We start from the raw sequence: 17,440 nt of genomic DNA on the forward strand, positions 1-17,440 counted from the left end.
AATATGGCGACCCTACCTCAGGGCTGAGCCTGACATTTGGAGCAAACACTCATTTTAAGCACTTTTACTTCCCTCAGATGCTCATTTTAGACACATTCCCCCCCCTTAAGCATTCATTTTAAACATCTTTCCTCTCACTTGTTTGAAACATTAACAAATAAAATTCCCCTCGTGAGGTTTTGGGGGGTTTTTTTTTTTGGTTAAAAACCACTCAAGAAAGGTGGTCTCCAGCATAGAAACCAGGCAGGCCTCAGCCTTGCCTTCCTCTGGCCAATCCCGTGGCGGCATTTTGCAGCAGGGCCTGCCTACCCAGCCCCTCTGCCAATCATGTGGCTGCATTTCCCTCGCTCTCGGTCACTGTCCAGAGATGGAGAGCGAGGAAGGAGAATGGCTGCGAGGCATGAAAGCTAATTTCATACGCTTAGTAAGTTTCTCTTTCCTTACTGACCTTGCTGGAAGAGCCAGCTGTTTGTACATGTGAGAGAATAATGGGGTTGGAGTCAAGTATCAGGACAGTGGGAAAACATCTGAAGTGTGTCTATTTTGAAAAAAAATAATGCTGTATTTTAATAACCAGAGCCAAAACAACAACCCTTTTGCCAACTTCCTCCAGGTTTAGGGTCTGAGTTACCTCTCCTCACAGAGAAGCACCTACAAGTTTCATTTATTTTTTAAATATATTTTTATTTGCCAAGTCCTTCAGTTGTAATTCTTCTCCTGCGGTGATTTTATTTTCTTTTCTAAAAGAAAAGGCTTCGTTTCTCAAGGCTTTCAGTTCTGTCTATGTTTATTTGGGAGTCATGGGTGCCAGGAGAGGGGAGTTGTCTTTCTCTTTTCCCTGAATGAATTATAATCTCCAGAGTCCCAGCTTTCTGTTTTTTTTAAACAAACAAACAAACAAACAAACAAACAAGTTTCTAGCATTTGTAGGATCTGACACAAAATGTAGAAAAAGTGCAAATTTCCACACTTTTTTGTGAGCCTGTGCACGCACCATACAGCTAAAGCTCATCCTAACCCCCCTCCCAAATGAAAATAATCCTGGGAATTGTCATTTGTTAAGGGTGCTGGGAATTGTAGCTCTGTGAGGGTGGAGTGCAGTTCCCAGGATTTTGGGGGCGGAAGCTTGTGAGCTTTAAATGTATGAAACTAGCCTCCCATCTTTCAGTGTTTTAGCCAAAGAATGAAGTTGTAGGAGCGACTGATGTTCAGGGGAGCCAATCTAGCTAATCAGAGAAAGAGAAGACTGGTTTGAAACACCTGTTACCTATTCTAGACTTCAGATTGGTTTTTAAGCCTTTTGTGCTGGTCTCATCTGGTGGAGAAAGGATTCGCTGTTGTTTGGTTGAAGACCAAAGTGTTTGTGTGTGTGTGATATTTCATTCAGCTTGGAACAACAATTTATGTAACTGATAGGGTGGACTGTACATAAAAACTTCTGCCATAATACATTTTTTTGTCTACAATCTGAGTGTGTCAGTGACACTTTGGGATCTTGACTTTGATGGTGTTTACCAAAACAAGTCCATATGTGCTTTGGAGACAGAGAGGGAAAATATTAATTTTTTCCTCCATAGCACAGTCTCTCAAGCTCTCACCTCTCATTCTCCTTTCACCTTTTGTTATCCCTCCTGCAACACAGAGATTAATTTACCGTGCACGCCTTTGCATGCCTACTCAGAAGTAATCCCACCAAGTTCAATTAGGCCTATTACTCCAAGCTCAGTGGGGAGAGGATTGCCATATTAGCTTATTTTAATAAGAGTTATATGTGTGAAATTGTGCAAACGATTGCTGCATAGTTCCAAAGAAAGATATTGCCATCTGTTGTAGGGTAAAATCCTCACATGCTCAGAGTTTGCCACAATTGGAATCGTGGAATTTGGCCCCCCGTATTAATTTAATTTTATCAAATTAATGAAACCTGGTGAGCATAATATAACAAGCATCCAGCCTGCAAATATTAAAATCCACAGCAAAAATAACTGCGAATGCCGTCTACAATCTAATAACAAGTATGAAACCATCCCGGGAAGAGTAATTTTGTGCCTTTCACCACTAGATGGCACTGCTGTCTATGTTTTGGTTTGATGGCAGCTTATTTCAGGGATCACCGACCTGGCGGGCACCTGGGCACCCGTGAAGGCTTCCAGTGGTGCCCTGGGCAGGTGCCCCAGACTGTGAGCTTTCATTTAACAATAAAAAGTAAGTCCCTAACCCTCCTAGAAATAATATTATCGGGCAAAATGTACAGATACCTTCTAAGCAATTTCTGTGAAATGAGAGTGGAGTCACCACCTTGTATATTTTTTCCTGGTACTTAGGAAAGCTTCCTGTTATTATTAGACAGCAACTGTGTGTTTTTGTGAGAGAGAAAGTGATCTCCATAATCAGGACCATCACGACATAGCGTGACTTCCCATGATAAGCATAATTTTTGGGAAGATGGTTGTCTCTTAATTTTGTGTTATTCCATGCTCCCCGTGGCAGCCATTTTGTGGTTGTGCGTTTTCAACCCTACCTTGAGATGCTGGGAATTGAACCCATTGCCCTCTGCAAGCAAGGCATATGTCCTACAACTGAGCTACACCCCTTCTCTTAAGAGTTAGGAACATAGGAAAAATGCCTTGTGTCAAGTCTGACCAGTGGTCTGTCCAGCTCAGCATTGTGTCTGCACGGACTGGCAGTGGCTCTCCGGGGTTTCAGGCTGGTGGGGGTGGGCATTCCCAGCCCCACCTAAAGATGCCAGGGATTGAACCTGGGATCTTCTGCATAACAAAACAAATTACTCAAAGGAAGCTGGCAGTATGCTGAGCTACAACACATCCTAGTTTCCCTTCAGACATATCTTGAGCATTTTCACTACATGGTTTTACTGGTGCCTTCTGTTGCTGTGATACAGAATGAGAAATAAACTGGGCTGACACCCACTTTAATTCATCTCAACTGATTTGGTTAATCTCAACTGATTAACCAATTAATGAATAACTCTTTTAAAAATTGCACATGATGAAATCCAGTCATTCAAAAGGGGTGCAGAGAAACAAACCGCGTGAACTCAGACGTGTTGCAGTAACAGTTCTCTTGGAACAGAGAAGGGGGACTGGATCTGGTTGGTGGTCCAGAACATGATTTGTCCCATGGACTAGATTTGTCTTGCCAGGGTCACCTGACTTCACAGTGATGTCAGGTGACCTATTTTTTTGCATAGTGCTAAGCATGATCAGCTGATCAGTTGGCACTTGTAAAGTGATGTCCATGGGGCTGTGTGCAGATGCTGCTGATCTGCAGTGCCTGCAACCTCCCCTTTCAGTTAAGCCATGTCTTTATTTGCCCTACAACTGCCACCATATATGTCATCTGGTGTAGGGCAGTTGGGCATGCCTTTGCCAAAGTGGCCTTACAGGCCAAATAGGGAAGCTGGGTGGGCCCAATTAGGCCCCACTTTGGTCTTTCCCTGCTCAATCCACATTCTGTGTGGTGTGTGTGTGTGTGTGTGTGTGAGAGAGAGAGAGAGAGAGAGAGAGAAAGCACGGAAGGAATGTGCCTTTTAATATGGTGCTTGCCATCTGTACTTTTTGCAAGAACTTTTATCAAAAACGTAATTAAGAATCTGCCGCCTGGTTTAATGGGGGGGGGGGCACTGTTTCATTCTATCAAAAATGTTTTTATCGACTTAATTTAACTATTTGACTGAATGTGACAGCCCTTAAAAAATGAACTGATTGGGAATACAGGAAGCTGCCTTATACTGAGTCATACCACTGGCTCATCTAAATTAGTACAGTGGTACCTCGGGTTAGGGACGCGGGTGGCGCTGTGGGTAAAAGCCTCAGTGCCTAGGGCTTGCCGATCGAAAGGTCGGCGGTTCGAATCCCCGCGGCGGGGTGCGCTCCCGTTGTTCGGTCCCAGCGCCTGCCAACCTAGCAGTTCGAAAGCACTCTTAAGTGCAAGTAGATAAATAGGGACCGCTTACTAGCGGGAAGGTAAACGGCGTTTCCGTGTGCGGCTCTGGCTCGCCAGAGCAGCTTTGTCACGCTGGCCACGTGACCTGGAAGTGTCTCTGGACAGCGCTGGCCCCCGGCCTCTTGAGTGAGATGGGCGCACAACCCTAGAGTCTGTCAAGACTGGCCCGTACGGGCAGGGGTACCTTTACCTTTACCTTTTTACCTCGGGTTAAGTACTTAATTCGTTCCGGAGGTCTGTTCTTAACCTGAAACTGTTCTTAACCTGAAGCACCACTTTAGCTAATGGGGCCTCCTGCTGCTGCCCCGCCGCTGGAGCACAATTTCTGTTCCCATCCTGAAGCAAAGTTCTTAACCTGAAGCACTATTTCTGGGTTAGCGGAGTCTGTAACCTGAAGCGTATGTAACCCGAGGTACCACTGTATAGGTCAGTATTGTCTACACTGGCTGGCAGCAACTTTCCAGGGCTTCAGACAAAATCCCAGGTTCAATCCCTGGCATCTCCAGGTAGAGCTGAGAGACTCCTTTCTGAAACCCTGGAGAGCCACTGCCAGTCAGTGTATACATAACAACCTAGATGGACAAATGATCTGACTCTTAATAAGGGAGCTTCTTATGTCCTGAAAATAATAATGATTTCCCTTCCTCCCAGATGTAATTTCCACTTATCCTGCATTAACATCCTCTTTGGTCGTTCCACCCTGGTTCTCCCACTCTCCCTGCTGGAAACTTTTGCAGCTATTAAAGGGAATTGTTCCCGTGCAGCCCAGTCTCTCCAAATACCACCCATCAAATTGATGGGCCCTTAGCTAGTTTGTAGTAGTGCATTAGATAAAGCTCAGTTCTTTCATATAGACACTAGGGGGCACTCATGGTACACCACAGGTCTCAAAGGAACTAAGCAAGAAACAAACTGAACTTTTATAAGGCTGCAGCTTGAAAACCAAAAGCCACCAGAAGATGAAACATTGGAGCTCCTCTTAATGCCTTGCCTGTTGTGGAGCTTCCTTTTCTTCCTTTCTAAAATATGGTTTTCTGGGGGGTGGGAGTGATGCTGCTGCTTTATACTGAATCAGACTGCAACTCACACCCTGGTCAGTCCCCTTATGCTGTTTCTGCCCCAAGCAGCCAGTATTTAGAGGTGCACTGCCTCTGGAAATTGAGGGTCTCTTCAGCGATCATAACTAATAGCTATTGGTAGACCTGTCCTCATTCATGGATTTGTCTAATCCCACTTTCTAAAGCAATCTAAGCCTGCCTTTATTGTCACATCTGGTAGCAGTGAATTCTATAAGCTAACTATGCATTGTGTGAAAATGCCCTTTCTTCTGTCCCAAATTGTATTCCCATTACCAAAATAATTGGGGGATAATGAGCTTTCATAATACGGGAATGGAGAAAGATAATTCTGAGCGGCGTTTCAATAATGTTGTATTTTATTTTTGTATAAAATATAAAAGTTGCTTGCCAACTACTAGGAATTATTGACCTCCTTCCTATGTTAGGAACATGGGAAGCTGCCCTGTACTGAGCAAGACCACTGGTCCTTATATCTCAGTATTGTCTACACTGATTGGCAGCATCTACCTAGGATTTCAAGCAGTGAGTCTTTTTGAGCCCTCCCTTCATATGCCACTGGGGACTGAACCCAGGGCTTTATCTGCCACAGGTAAAGGTAAAGGGACCCCTGACCGTTAGGTCCAGTCGCGGACGACTCTGGGGTTGCAGCGCTCATCTCGCTTTACTGGCTGAGGGAGCCAGCGTACAGCTTCCGGGTCGTGTGGCCAGCATGACTAAGCCGCTTCTGGTGAACCAGAGCAGTGCACAGAAACGCTGTTTACCTTCCCGCCGGAGCAGAACCTGTTTATCTACTTGCACTTTAATGTGCTTTCGAACTGCTAGGTTGGCAGCTGCCACAAAGAAGCACTTAATCAGCCACCTTTCTAGCTTAGTTCTGAGATTCCACCAGACACTCTTTCTGGCATCCATGAGGACTAGAAACTTTCTGCACCCAGTACCACATCCTGAGGTCTTTCCCCCTCTTCTCCAGAACAGCATTACGGCCTTGCTTACGATCAATCACCTTGTAACCTCTGCGTTGTTCCTTATACTGTAATGATCCTGTTCTTCAGAAATACCTTTACCTCACCATGAACTCATCAGTGCCTTGCCCTCTGCTAAAGGCACCCTGCTGGCAGCTGGAGCTGTCTAGCCAATCCGCCCCCCTGCCCCCCGCCATCACCTTTAGTTTCTTCTATTTGTAAAGTAGCTGAAAAACCAAAAGCTGTGTTTTGTTTGGTTCTGACATTGGCTTGCAAGAGTCTAGGAGATGGGAGTTCAAGGCCAGCTGTGTTTGCTTCACAGTTTCCAGGCACGGCTGGGGAACGGCAGCCAAGGAAACAGCCAAGTCACAGGAGATGGGGAAATTCCAAGCTGGGTGTTGATCAGAACAGGATTCTCGCTCGCCTGCAATGTGCGTTCTTCTCCCCTGCCCCCCGTAGCAATGAGCTAAAGTTGTCCAATCCGTTCTGGCTGTCAGCAGCGGGGGAGCTGGATTTCACGCTTCCAAGTGTGTCTGCGTGCGGCTGTGTCTCTGACGTCTGCGCGCTGCCTCCCTTGCCCCCCTGCCAAGGAGGTTGGTGCCAACAGGCGGACAGACCGATGATCCATTTGTGACGCCAAGACCGTGGAAGCAACGCGTCTCCTGTTGGCAAAGCCTCACTTTCCCTACTACCACCTGTAGGGGATGCAGCGGCCTCTGTGCTCCCATCGAAACCCAGTACCAACAGTTCCAGATTCTGCACCCGAAAAAATGGGAATTCCGCGACTGGGAATCTGTTACACACAGCTACGTTTTTGCAAAGAACAACAGTAAATGCTGAGGAACGTACTGTGCAAACTAAGACTGTCTTCCTTTCATAGCTGTCAACTTACAGATTTGAAAATAAGGGGCCAGCAGCCTTGAAAATAAGGGATCAGCAGCCAAAATAAGGGATCAACAATTACTTTGGTGGAATACATATTTTGTTGCGTGCAAATGGCTTTAGATACCTATTAGGTTCATAAATTACCATATAGCATATATTCAACACAAAAAAGCAACAATTTGTTGTTTATTTTTATGTTGTTTATTGTTATGTAGCTTATTTAAGGGACATCATCAGTAAGGGACAGCAGCGGGACATGGCACTGGGATAAGGGACTGTCCTGCCAAATAAGGGACACTTGGCAGCTATGCTTCTTTTACACAACTGTATTTTGCTTAAGTTATCCTGGTTTGGGGGAGTTGCGAGGAAGGTTAAGAAGCTATATGTGAGTACCAGCAATCCATATGCGGAACAGTTGCCCAAATGATACGTTCTTGACACATTTTGAGAGTCACCTCTTTATCAAGGGGATCTAAAGGGGGGGGAACCCTTCAACACTGTAAAAACAAAACAAAAACAAAAACCCCATAAACACAGAATTACAAACTGTAAAGACACACAGAGCTGAGCGATACCTTTATTTGGGAAGCAACCTTTTTGACTGAGCTGGGGAATCATTTTCAGCCCAAGGGCCACATAAGCAACTTTCTGGGGGCCACGTGGTTGTGGGTGTGGCCAGTGGCAAATGTGGGTAGGGCAACGGATGTGACTTACTTTTATACCTCTTACCTTTGGACCTCCAGATGCTGCTGAACTACAACCGCTGTCAGCCCCAGCAAGCATGGGCAAGGACTAGGGATAATAGGACTTGTTCAGCAACATCTGGAAAAACCAAAAGTTCCCCACAACTGCTTTAAATATCAGGCCAAGTTCCTGCTGTGCAATAATCAGATAGATCTCAACACGCAGGCTAACACACGCAGCCCGCCTCGTCATCTAGGTTTAGCAAGAGGCAGCTCAAGGGCACATCCCAGTCAGGTGAAAGTGAATAGGGGTCATGGCTTGTGGTGACCTGGGAAGAACCTTGCGGGCCAAAGAGAGAGGCCTGGGGAGCTGTATTTAGCCCTTGGTCCCTCCTGCTTTCCTGGGATGAGCTGTGGTTGATGGGAGTTATAGTCCAAAAATGTCTGGAAGGCAGCAGGTTGTGGGGGAAGGCTGCCAGGTGTGCTTTGAAGCACATCATTGCAACCCCAAGGAAGACTGTGGTTTTCACCCCCAACAATTTATAGGAACAAAGAAAGCTGCCTTATACCAACTTCTGCCTTGTACCACTTGGGGCAAAGATGCTCTCAGGAGTCCCCCCTCCTAGCTGCCTCCTAACATGCAAGCTTCAGAGGCCTTTTCCTACCTTGGTTGGGAAAGCCTCTCAGCGGTCAGCAGGGCCTTCTCTGTGGTGGCGCCTCTTTTATGGCATCACCACCCATCCGAGCCCCAGCAAGCAATGCCACTGGTGGTATTTTAGGATTTGTTAAAAACAAAACTGTGTGCTCAGACAATGCTTGTTGGATTATCAACTGCATCTTATTCACTGTGTAGTAGCAGTAGTAGTTTATTTATTTATACTGTACATACATATATACATATGCTGCTCATTTGGCCCATTTTGTGGTTTTAATTAGTTTTTATATTTATAGACTCAGCCGTGAGATGGAGTATAATAGGTGGGAGTCTTCTTGTTTCTTGGTCACCACCTTCAAATACAAATATTTGTTTTATAAATAAATAAATAGGTGAAGTCAGATCCTTGGTCCTTTTAGCTCAGCATCACCTACACCAGCTAGCAGTGGCTTACTGGGGGTTGAGGTGCCCCCCCCCATACCTGGAGATCCCAGAGATCAAACCTGGGACTTTTGCCATACAAAGCATGTGCTCTGCCTCTGAATCACAGCCCATTCCCCTATAGAAACATAGGTAGCTGCCTTCCATTGAGTCAGACCCTTAGTCTTTTGGGTTGTAGGAGCAGAGTTCTTTGTTGTTGTATTCTCCAGCAGCTTAAAGAGCTTCTGGAAATTCATTTTTTTAGTCCGGCAGGTCAGCGTTCCCTTTTGGCCTCTCAATTTGATGTTTTTGGTCTTCTTCATTTTTTCTTGTATTTTATTCGGATGTTTTATGCCTGTTTCCTTGTCCTCATTTGCCCTAACAATTATCGGTCAAAAATCCCAACTGCTATTTTATCTATATGCTTTTCTTAATCCTGGTCTGTGACTGTAATACAGTTCATTCATTCAGACCCTTAGTCTATACAGTGGTACCTTGGGTTAAGTACTTAATTCGTTCCGGAGGTCCGTTCTTAACCTGAAACTGTTCTTAACCTGAAGCACCACTTTAGCTAATGGAGCCTCCTGCTGCTGCCACACCGCCGGAGCACAATTTCTGTTCTCATCCTGAAGCAAAGTTCTTAACCCGAGGTACTATTTCTGGGTTAGCGGAGTCTGTAACCTGAAGCATATGTAACCCGAGGTACCACTGTATAGGTCAGTATTGTCTACACTGACTGGCAGCACCTCTCCAGGGCTTCAGGCAGGGGTGTTCCCAGCCCTATCTGGAGATGCTGGGGACTGAACCTGAGGCCTTCCGCATACAAAGCAGATGTTCTGCAGCTAACCTGCCTCCCCTCCTTCCTTTCCACAGGGTGATATTACACAGATTAGCCATCTTGTGTGCCCTGCTGGGGCAGAAGCAGGGAGCTATAAATAAAACAAGTACAAAAATAAAATTTCATAGATGCAAACCCCGCTGTGCCACAGAATGTAACTAGCAGAAAGCTGCAGCTAATTTTGACTTCCCTTCAAGTAGAATCAGCTAAAGCAATGCTCCTATTAAGAGGCAGAAGGTTTCAAATTATTATTAGCATTACCGTACTTTATAATGTCATAATACAGGTATTCGGGAAGCAGGGCAGGGACGACTGCTCACTGAAAAAGCATTTCCTTTGCACTCAGACGGTTGCAGGTTCAATCCCCAGGGTCTCCAGTTTGTGTGGTCAAATACAGTCAAACCTTGGTTCCCAAACGCCTCTGTTTTGGAACATTTCGGCTGCTGAACACTGAAATCCTGGAAGTAAGTGTTCTGGTTTTTGGTCGTTTTTTGGAAGCCGGACATCTGACACCACTCCTGCTTGAATGCAGGAAGTTCTTGGTTGTCAAATGGCTTCAGGGATGGATTACGTTCGACAACTGAGCAAGAGACCTTTGAAGAGCCCCTCCTGCTGGTCAAGATAGGTAAAACTGGACTTGTATGGAACAATGGTTTCAGTGTCCACATTCCTAGAAGCTAGGCACCTTGGATTAATAAATGTATTCCAACACCTTCAGAGGGAGGCATTCTGGGTATGGTGGCCCAGGAGAGTGACAGAGGAAGATGGAAAGGAAAGAATTAATAGAAGTGGAATACAAAAAGGGAGGCGTGAGGAGGTCGTGGAAATAAGTGAATGAAAGATAAGATATTGAAACTGTTGGATGTGTTTGATGTATTTTAAATTGTTTTTGTATTGTATTGTATTGTGTTTTTTTCTTCTTCTTTTCTTTTTTCTTTTACTTTTTCTTTGTAATTGTTGGAAAAGTAATAAACCTTATTTATTTATTTATTTTTTAAAAAAGGGAGAGTGACCTGCGCTGCTGTGGCTTCATCAGGTGGAACAGACAGAACAGTAACTTTAAGCTGATTTTTTAAAAAGGATTTTCTAGCTGCATTGGCAAATCGGCAGTGGTACAGGCACTCTTCGTGGACCACCTTGCTCTGAGGGATGACCCCTTTTCTCTGAGCAAGGCCACAGAACAGACCCTCTAAAGGGCCCCACAGTGAGCAGGCATTTTGCACAGTGGGCAGAAGGAGGAGCATTGACTGGTCTGGCAGCCAGACAAACAACCACAGGCCAGAGGGGGCCCCAATTTTCTGCTTCTCAGCCCTGGCTGCTTGAGGGAAATCGCCTTGCTTGACCTCATGGAAGGGCCAGCCCTGCTTCAACCCAAAGTTTGTTCTTGAATCCTGGCTTGTTAGGCAGAAGCAAACAATAATCTTGGAAGTAACTCTGAGCTGTGCCCTTTCTCCTTGGTTCAACCTGCTTGTGTGAAAGGGGGAGCCAAGTGAGAATTTTGGGGCTGCATGCACAGTGGGTTCTTCCAGACAACCTGTTGACTGGAAATTTGTCCTGATTTGCTTTCACAAAGGTTAAACAGAGGTCATGCTATGTTCAGTTTTCATGGAATATTCATTCTGATTTGCTTGCAGGGTGGCAGGACTATCAGAAGGCAGCGATATCCATTCTGACCTGTCTTTGTCACAGTCAGCTCTGTTTCTGTTCTGCAGTTCAGTTTTCACTAAATATGACACCATATCTCTGCTGTATAAGATAGTGACATAATTATGGTGGTACCTCGGGTTAAGTACTCAATTCGTTCCAGAGGTCCGTTCTTAACCTGAAACTGTTCTTAACCTGAAGCACCACTTTAGCTAATGGGGCCTCCTGCTGCTGCTGCACCGCCGGAGCACGATTTCTGTTCTCATTCTGAAGCAAAGTTCTTAACCTGAGGTACTCTTTCTGGGTTAGCGGAGTCTGTAACCTGAAGCGTAAGTAACGCGAGATACCACTGTATTTCCACACAAGTCATTTCAATGCAAACACAATTTAAATGGGCAGGGGGGAGGAGACACGCTATTGATTTTCATTCCGACGCGGGATGAATCAGCGAGCATCAACTGTTTCTGCTTCTGTCACCCATTCCAGCCAGAATTCTCTGACTTCCCTCCAAGCAGTTATGTGAGAATGAGCGTTTGTCCTCATTTGCTTGCAATGTGTTTATACATCTTCCCATTCATTCCTCGCTCATCTTGCAATTTTCAAGGCATTTCCCCCCCCCCCAACTCTTTCCTAACTGCAAAAAGTTTGTTTCTTTTTCTAAAGTGGGTTTGTGGCACTAGGGTAACAGTGCATTTTAATCCACTTTAATTGCGGAAACCTGGATTTCCCAGTATGAACTTGCAAAATGCTGATCTTCTCGAAAGAGCCACTATTTGCCAGAGTTCTTGGCTTATTATTACATGTAAATGCAGCCAGAGTAAGGCTGCCCGCCGCCCTCCTTTTCTCAAACACACCCAAGAGGACAGAATGCCCCTCCCAAGGTGATTCTTGCTCTAAATCATGAATGCACCACCTTTTCTGTTGTGGCATACTCTCCCTGTTGAGCTCAAACAAGCACCAACTGTGGCGTATTCTCGCTGCTAGTGGACCACATACCTGTGGCTTTCCACGGCTTTTTCTATTATCAACAAGAGTTCCTGATGCTCTTGGACACTGTGATTGGTTTTGCTGATTTTTATTGATGAGTATTGATTTTTCTAATACAGCGTTTTATTACAGCATGATTTCTTTTGTAACAGAAATATTTCGATAAATACATTTTCTGTATTCACAGGCTTGCTTTCTTAATAAAGCACTCAAAAATTGTAAGCAAGCATAGGTAGCTGCCTTCCTTGCACAGAGTCAGGCCATTGGCCTAACAGGGCGGTATTGTCTACACTGACTGGCAGCACCTCTCCAGTTTTCCAGGCGGGGCATCTTCCCCAACCAACTTGGAGATGCCAGGGATTGAGCACAGGGCATTCTGCGTGTAGAACAGATGTTCTACTGCTGAGCTATGGCCTCCTCCGCATAGAGTGCTGCCTTACAATGAGACTGACAGCGGCTTTCCAGGCTTTTAGATGAGATGTTCTTGGACATAACTGGGGTGCCAAGCAGCTGCTCTACAACTAAGCTACAGCCCTTCCCTGAAAGTTCACAAAGTTGCCATGTTTCACTGTCCACTGCCCCCAATAATTTATCTTTGTCACATTTAATAATAATAATATTTATTAAATTTATATCCCGCCCATCTTGCTGGGTTTCCCTAGCCACTCTGGGCGGCTTACAAGATATATAAAAACACAACAAAGCATCAAACATTATAAAACAAAATATCCTATATGAGCAACAAACCAACCAATAAATCAATAGAAACCAATAACAACAGCAACAATAATAAATAGTTTACAGTTATACCCAAATTACAATAACCGCCAACCCCAACTAAACATTTCTAAGAATCATTTCCAGTTTTCTCCTTTAAAATGTGTTGATCACAGCTCTTGGGATTTATTTGATTTATTTCTTTGTATAGTCCAGTTTTCCAAAAATTGAAGCAGCGTAGAATGGAAATCATTTAAGAGAACATAGGATATAGAAACAGAATATTAATGTGCATTCTCTCATTTAAAACAACAACATTAGAAATCTCTGCAGCGATTATGTTTTTTTATTAAAAAAACAAGCATGATCTTAAAAAAGAATTAAGTCTTCACTTAGATGCCATCGAAAACAAAGCGTTAGTTACAGCTCTCTGAAGGTCTTCTCCCAGAAGCCAAAGGGGGCGAAAAGTGCATCCAATCCCAGGTGGTTTTGGCACACTGGCATGATGGTTGTCCACTTGCCCCCAAGGCCTAGGAGCCCGCGGTGCTCTAAGTCTCCCAACTCGGCTTACACAGGTGCAGATCTGCACATGTCAGCAAAGGCAGGCCTTGGGTGGTGCCCTCATCACATTCTGGGCTTGAACAGGAGCCAGGACTGCAAAGCTCGTTTCCGCCAACCCAGCTCAGCAGTATCTGAGACGCTCTGGGAGACTTGGCTCTGCCACTTCCCCGCCAGTCGTGACTGTGTTGGTAAGATGAGAAGGGATGGGGTCGCTGGTCCCAGTCCCAGAATGTGTGCCTCTCCCGGCCGACGATTCCCGGTCGTCTATTTATAATTGCATCCCGTGTGGGGATTAGGAGTAGGAAAGTACCTCTCTGCGAGGGGGTGGGTGCGGGGAGCAGCAGGCAGAGAGCCTCCCACTTGCAAAGTTGAAGAGGCATGAGGACGCTGAGGCAACCTCCATCTGCAGCAGGGAAGTGGGAGGGCCTGTGGCTTCCCAGAGAACTCCCCATCAGCCTCCAGCTAGCATAGTCCATGGTCAGTGGACTATGATTATGGGAGCTGAAGTCTAGCATCATGTGGGCAGCCACCAGCTTCCTCATCTCTGATCTGTAAGGAGGAGGAGGAGCAACAGCACCCCCTGCTGGCTCAAACCAGCCAGCAGCAGTGACCTGGAAGCCTTTAAAGGGCAAATCAAGCAGGAATGGTCAGATCTGCCCGTTTTGGTTGGCTTCATTTCTCATTTTTCCAATCAGAATTCAGTTCTCCACATTTCTGCAGCAATTTGGGTTTTTTTTTTAATCTTCGTTAAAATTTGTCAGCATTTTAGCGCAAAATTCTCCAGATAAGCAAATTTTTGTATGCAGTTTTGGCAACAGTGTTCACACTTTTGCTGTGAAAAGTTCCATAATATAATGCATTTTTGTATGTTAATTTCACTAATTTTGTGCACGCTCTCTCTGAAAATATGCATTTTTGTAAGTCTTGTTTGATTGGAGACCTGCATTGTAAAATTGGGAGAAGCCTGCATATCAAAAGATGGCTTTGGTTTGGTTCTCCTGTTGTTTTGGAAAGTGCAAATTAGATAGGTTCACTTTTAAATGTGAAGTGAATTGAATTAGTTCCCCAGTCTCTAGTATCACGTGACCTGTTCTGCCTTAATATTAAGAAGCTTCCTTGAGTCTCTCCCTGCAGTTCCCTCATTTAGCCAGAGCTAATTGGGGGCGCCATGGGCTCAGAATCCATGATGGTTGCAGCAAATTTTGATACTACCCTGCACCCTGCAAATTTGGCTATCTACACTTTCCCCCCCTCAATAAAAAGCTCTCTTCCGTTCTCTGCAGGAGCTTCTATTGGCCTGTTCCAGCAAATGAGAGCTGTTTTGCAGGAAAGTCCCGCAGAGCCATTAACACAGCTTGACCCATCCAGTGCTGGCATGGGCGCAGTGACCCTGAGGGTGCCCTCTCAGAGTGCAAGTGGTTTAATTTTGATTTAGGGGTTCTGTCTCTTGCAGGGATGCAAGGTCACAAGTTTAACTCCCGCTCTCTACAAGTTCTCGGAGCCTTGCAGAAGAAGCCTGTGCTGATCTCATTTCATTTGCAAGTGGGGGCATTATTCCAGAACCTCTGGTGGCCTTGCCTTGGCTCTCTCAGCTAAGTGTCACCCAGCAGTTCTCTTCATTTGACAGACAAAGCGATGCATCTTACAACAAAACCGAATGCAACTGGTGAACTTACTATTTAATGCACTTGGAACAGTCTCTATCATGGTTAGTCAGCTGAACAGCCCCTGACTCAAATTTGCCCATTTCAGTTGTATCATATTCTGGTTTGTGGTGAAGCTGCCTTATATCAAGTTGAACCATTGGTCAGTCTCTGCTCTCTGGGCATTTGGGCAAGGGACATTCCCAGCCCTATCTGGAGATGTCCGGGATTGAACCTGGGACCTTCTGCATGCCAGACAATTGCTCTAACTGCTGAGTTCTAACCACTGAGATTTCCTTTATATATAGGAAGCTGTTTTATAGTGAGAATGAGACCATTGATCTGTCAAATTCAATGTTGTGGGGAACCTTTTTGGCTCCATGGGCCAGTTTCTCGTATCAGGATCAGCCTCACAGGTTAAATTCGGCATCACATGATTGACAGGTGGGTGTTATTGCTGCATGTTACCTGCTAATTTTATTTGCTTCTTTCTGCTTTTATAAAGAACCACAACATAATACATGCCAGGTCCAGTCTGTTAAACTGCTCTCTGAAAAGCTGGCGCCTGAGTCCTCTTTATGACATCTTAATGGACTTTAGCCACCCCAGACAAGAAGCATTATAGAAAACCCAACAAACCTTCGGGCATCTCTTTGCAGCCAGAGGAACCAGAAACTTTTTCTTTTTTAAATAAATATGAATTCAAAATACTTAAGAAGTTGGATTCTGCACTTGACCCCTAATTTTATTGGCTTATTTCTGTTTTCTTGAAGAGCAACAACATCTTACAAGCCAAGTCTGATGTGTTATGCTCCTCTCTGAAAAGATGGCACCTGGGTAAGGAAAAGCTTAGCAGGATTTCCCTGAAAGCTGCCGTTTTTCCTCCCAAAGTGATTTTAATCAGAATTTCACGGAAAAAACCAACAAACCACAAGCACACAAGAGAGACAGAGAATGTACTCCCATTTATTTCCATGGAAACAGCCACGAGGCCAAGGAGGGTAACACAGCAAAAGCCACTTTGCAGTTAAATTCTCCCATAAAATCATTTGTAACATACGGTCAGCAATTAGGCTATTTTTCCTTGCCCTACGCAGACATTGCCTGTCTTCTCTTGATATATTTATTTAATGCCACAAAGTTTTTCTGGTGCCCTCCCCCGCCTCCCCAGCTACAGCCACAGTTGCAGCAACGTAGGTTTCCAAACCTGGAAGGCGCCTTTTCTAACAACCCAGTCTGACCTGTGCAATAACAGGCCACAGAGATTGTCCCAGCCTGCCTTTCCTCCCATGGAGTGTGACTGTTGAACGAGAGTTCAGTGCCTATCTCTTAGGAACATGCTCTGGTTCTGTTTGGAAAAGGAAGTTTATTGAGGAGGATGGCTTAGGGGAGTTAGGACGAGGAGGATGCCTTCAGGCCAACACGGCCAGACGGCCAAGGCAGGGATCTATCCTGTCTTCTCTCTGATTTGTTTTGTTTTTTAATTAACATAAAATCAAGTATACAAACAAACAAATAACACAATCAGGGTTACAAAACATTCATGCGGTACAGAGGTTGTGTTTTCCAAATCAAGAGCAGATAATGTAGAAAAACAAAAGCAGCAAAACACATATTGAAAGCCAAATTTCGCGATTTGATGGGAGAAGAGAGTTTTATATGAGAATACTAGAGAACTGCATTTCAAAAATTGGAAAAAAGTGTGGGTTTTGATGGATGGCTGTGCTTAGGTCCTCGTATTGTTTCAAACTAGGTAGACTCACTTTTAAGTGCAGTTTGAATTTTATTTATCCCCATCCCTAGCTCAGAGAAACTACCATTAGTACTATTATTAATTAATTATTATATCACTTAATGCCCAGGTGGCATTTAAACAGTTTACAAAGCATAAAACCCAGCATTGCACCATATTGTTAAAATACAGAATAATTAAAAAATATGGCATAATGGGGGAAAAACACAATAAAACAATCCCTTTAAAACAACACAACAGTGTAAAACAGGAGATTTGAGTCAAGATATCAAGGGGATGTCCATGCAAATGGTTGCATTTTTAAAAGCCAGCAGAATGCCAATACAGATGGAACCTCTCGTTTTTTCGTAGGGACTGTATTCCACAACACCAGTGCCAACAGTGAAAATGTCCATGTTGAAATGAATGAGTTGCATGCATAAAATTCTTGTGAGCCCAAACCATGTGTCTCTGTGTGAGTCACCGATTTGGTCTCTCCAACAAGCCTCCACTGGGGGAGATGGGCAGCAAGTAATTTCATCAGTTCCGTGTATCAGGTGTTCTTGGATCAGACAGACTCTCCAGGCATTGCGTACCTGCTGCATTTTTGCATAACTTGTTGCTCTAAGCTTGGCTTCCTCTAACCCAAGAGGCACATGCGGACCACT

The 17,440-nt window shown here is 44.7% G+C and overlaps 1 protein-coding gene across 4 annotated transcripts in view; it reads left to right on the plus strand.

The window, feature by feature from the left end:
- Positions 1-357: 357 nt before the first annotated feature.
- SAMD11 (sterile alpha motif domain containing 11) overlaps positions 358-17,440 on the plus strand; it is a 317,376-nt gene continuing 300,293 nt past the window's right edge. For 2 of the 4 annotated variants that reach the window (XM_083453809.1, XM_083453803.1), the window contains exon 1: positions 358-424. The gene's annotated coding sequence lies outside the window, so the exon portion shown is untranslated. The remainder of the gene's footprint in view (positions 425-17,440) is intronic. The other 2 variants (XM_083453810.1, XM_083453799.1) reach the window with 2 other exon arrangements.

Source organism: Podarcis tiliguerta (genome assembly GCF_965153285.1).
Source record: "Podarcis tiliguerta genome assembly, chromosome: 8".
Taxonomy (NCBI): Eukaryota; Metazoa; Chordata; class Lepidosauria; order Squamata; family Lacertidae; genus Podarcis; species Podarcis tiliguerta.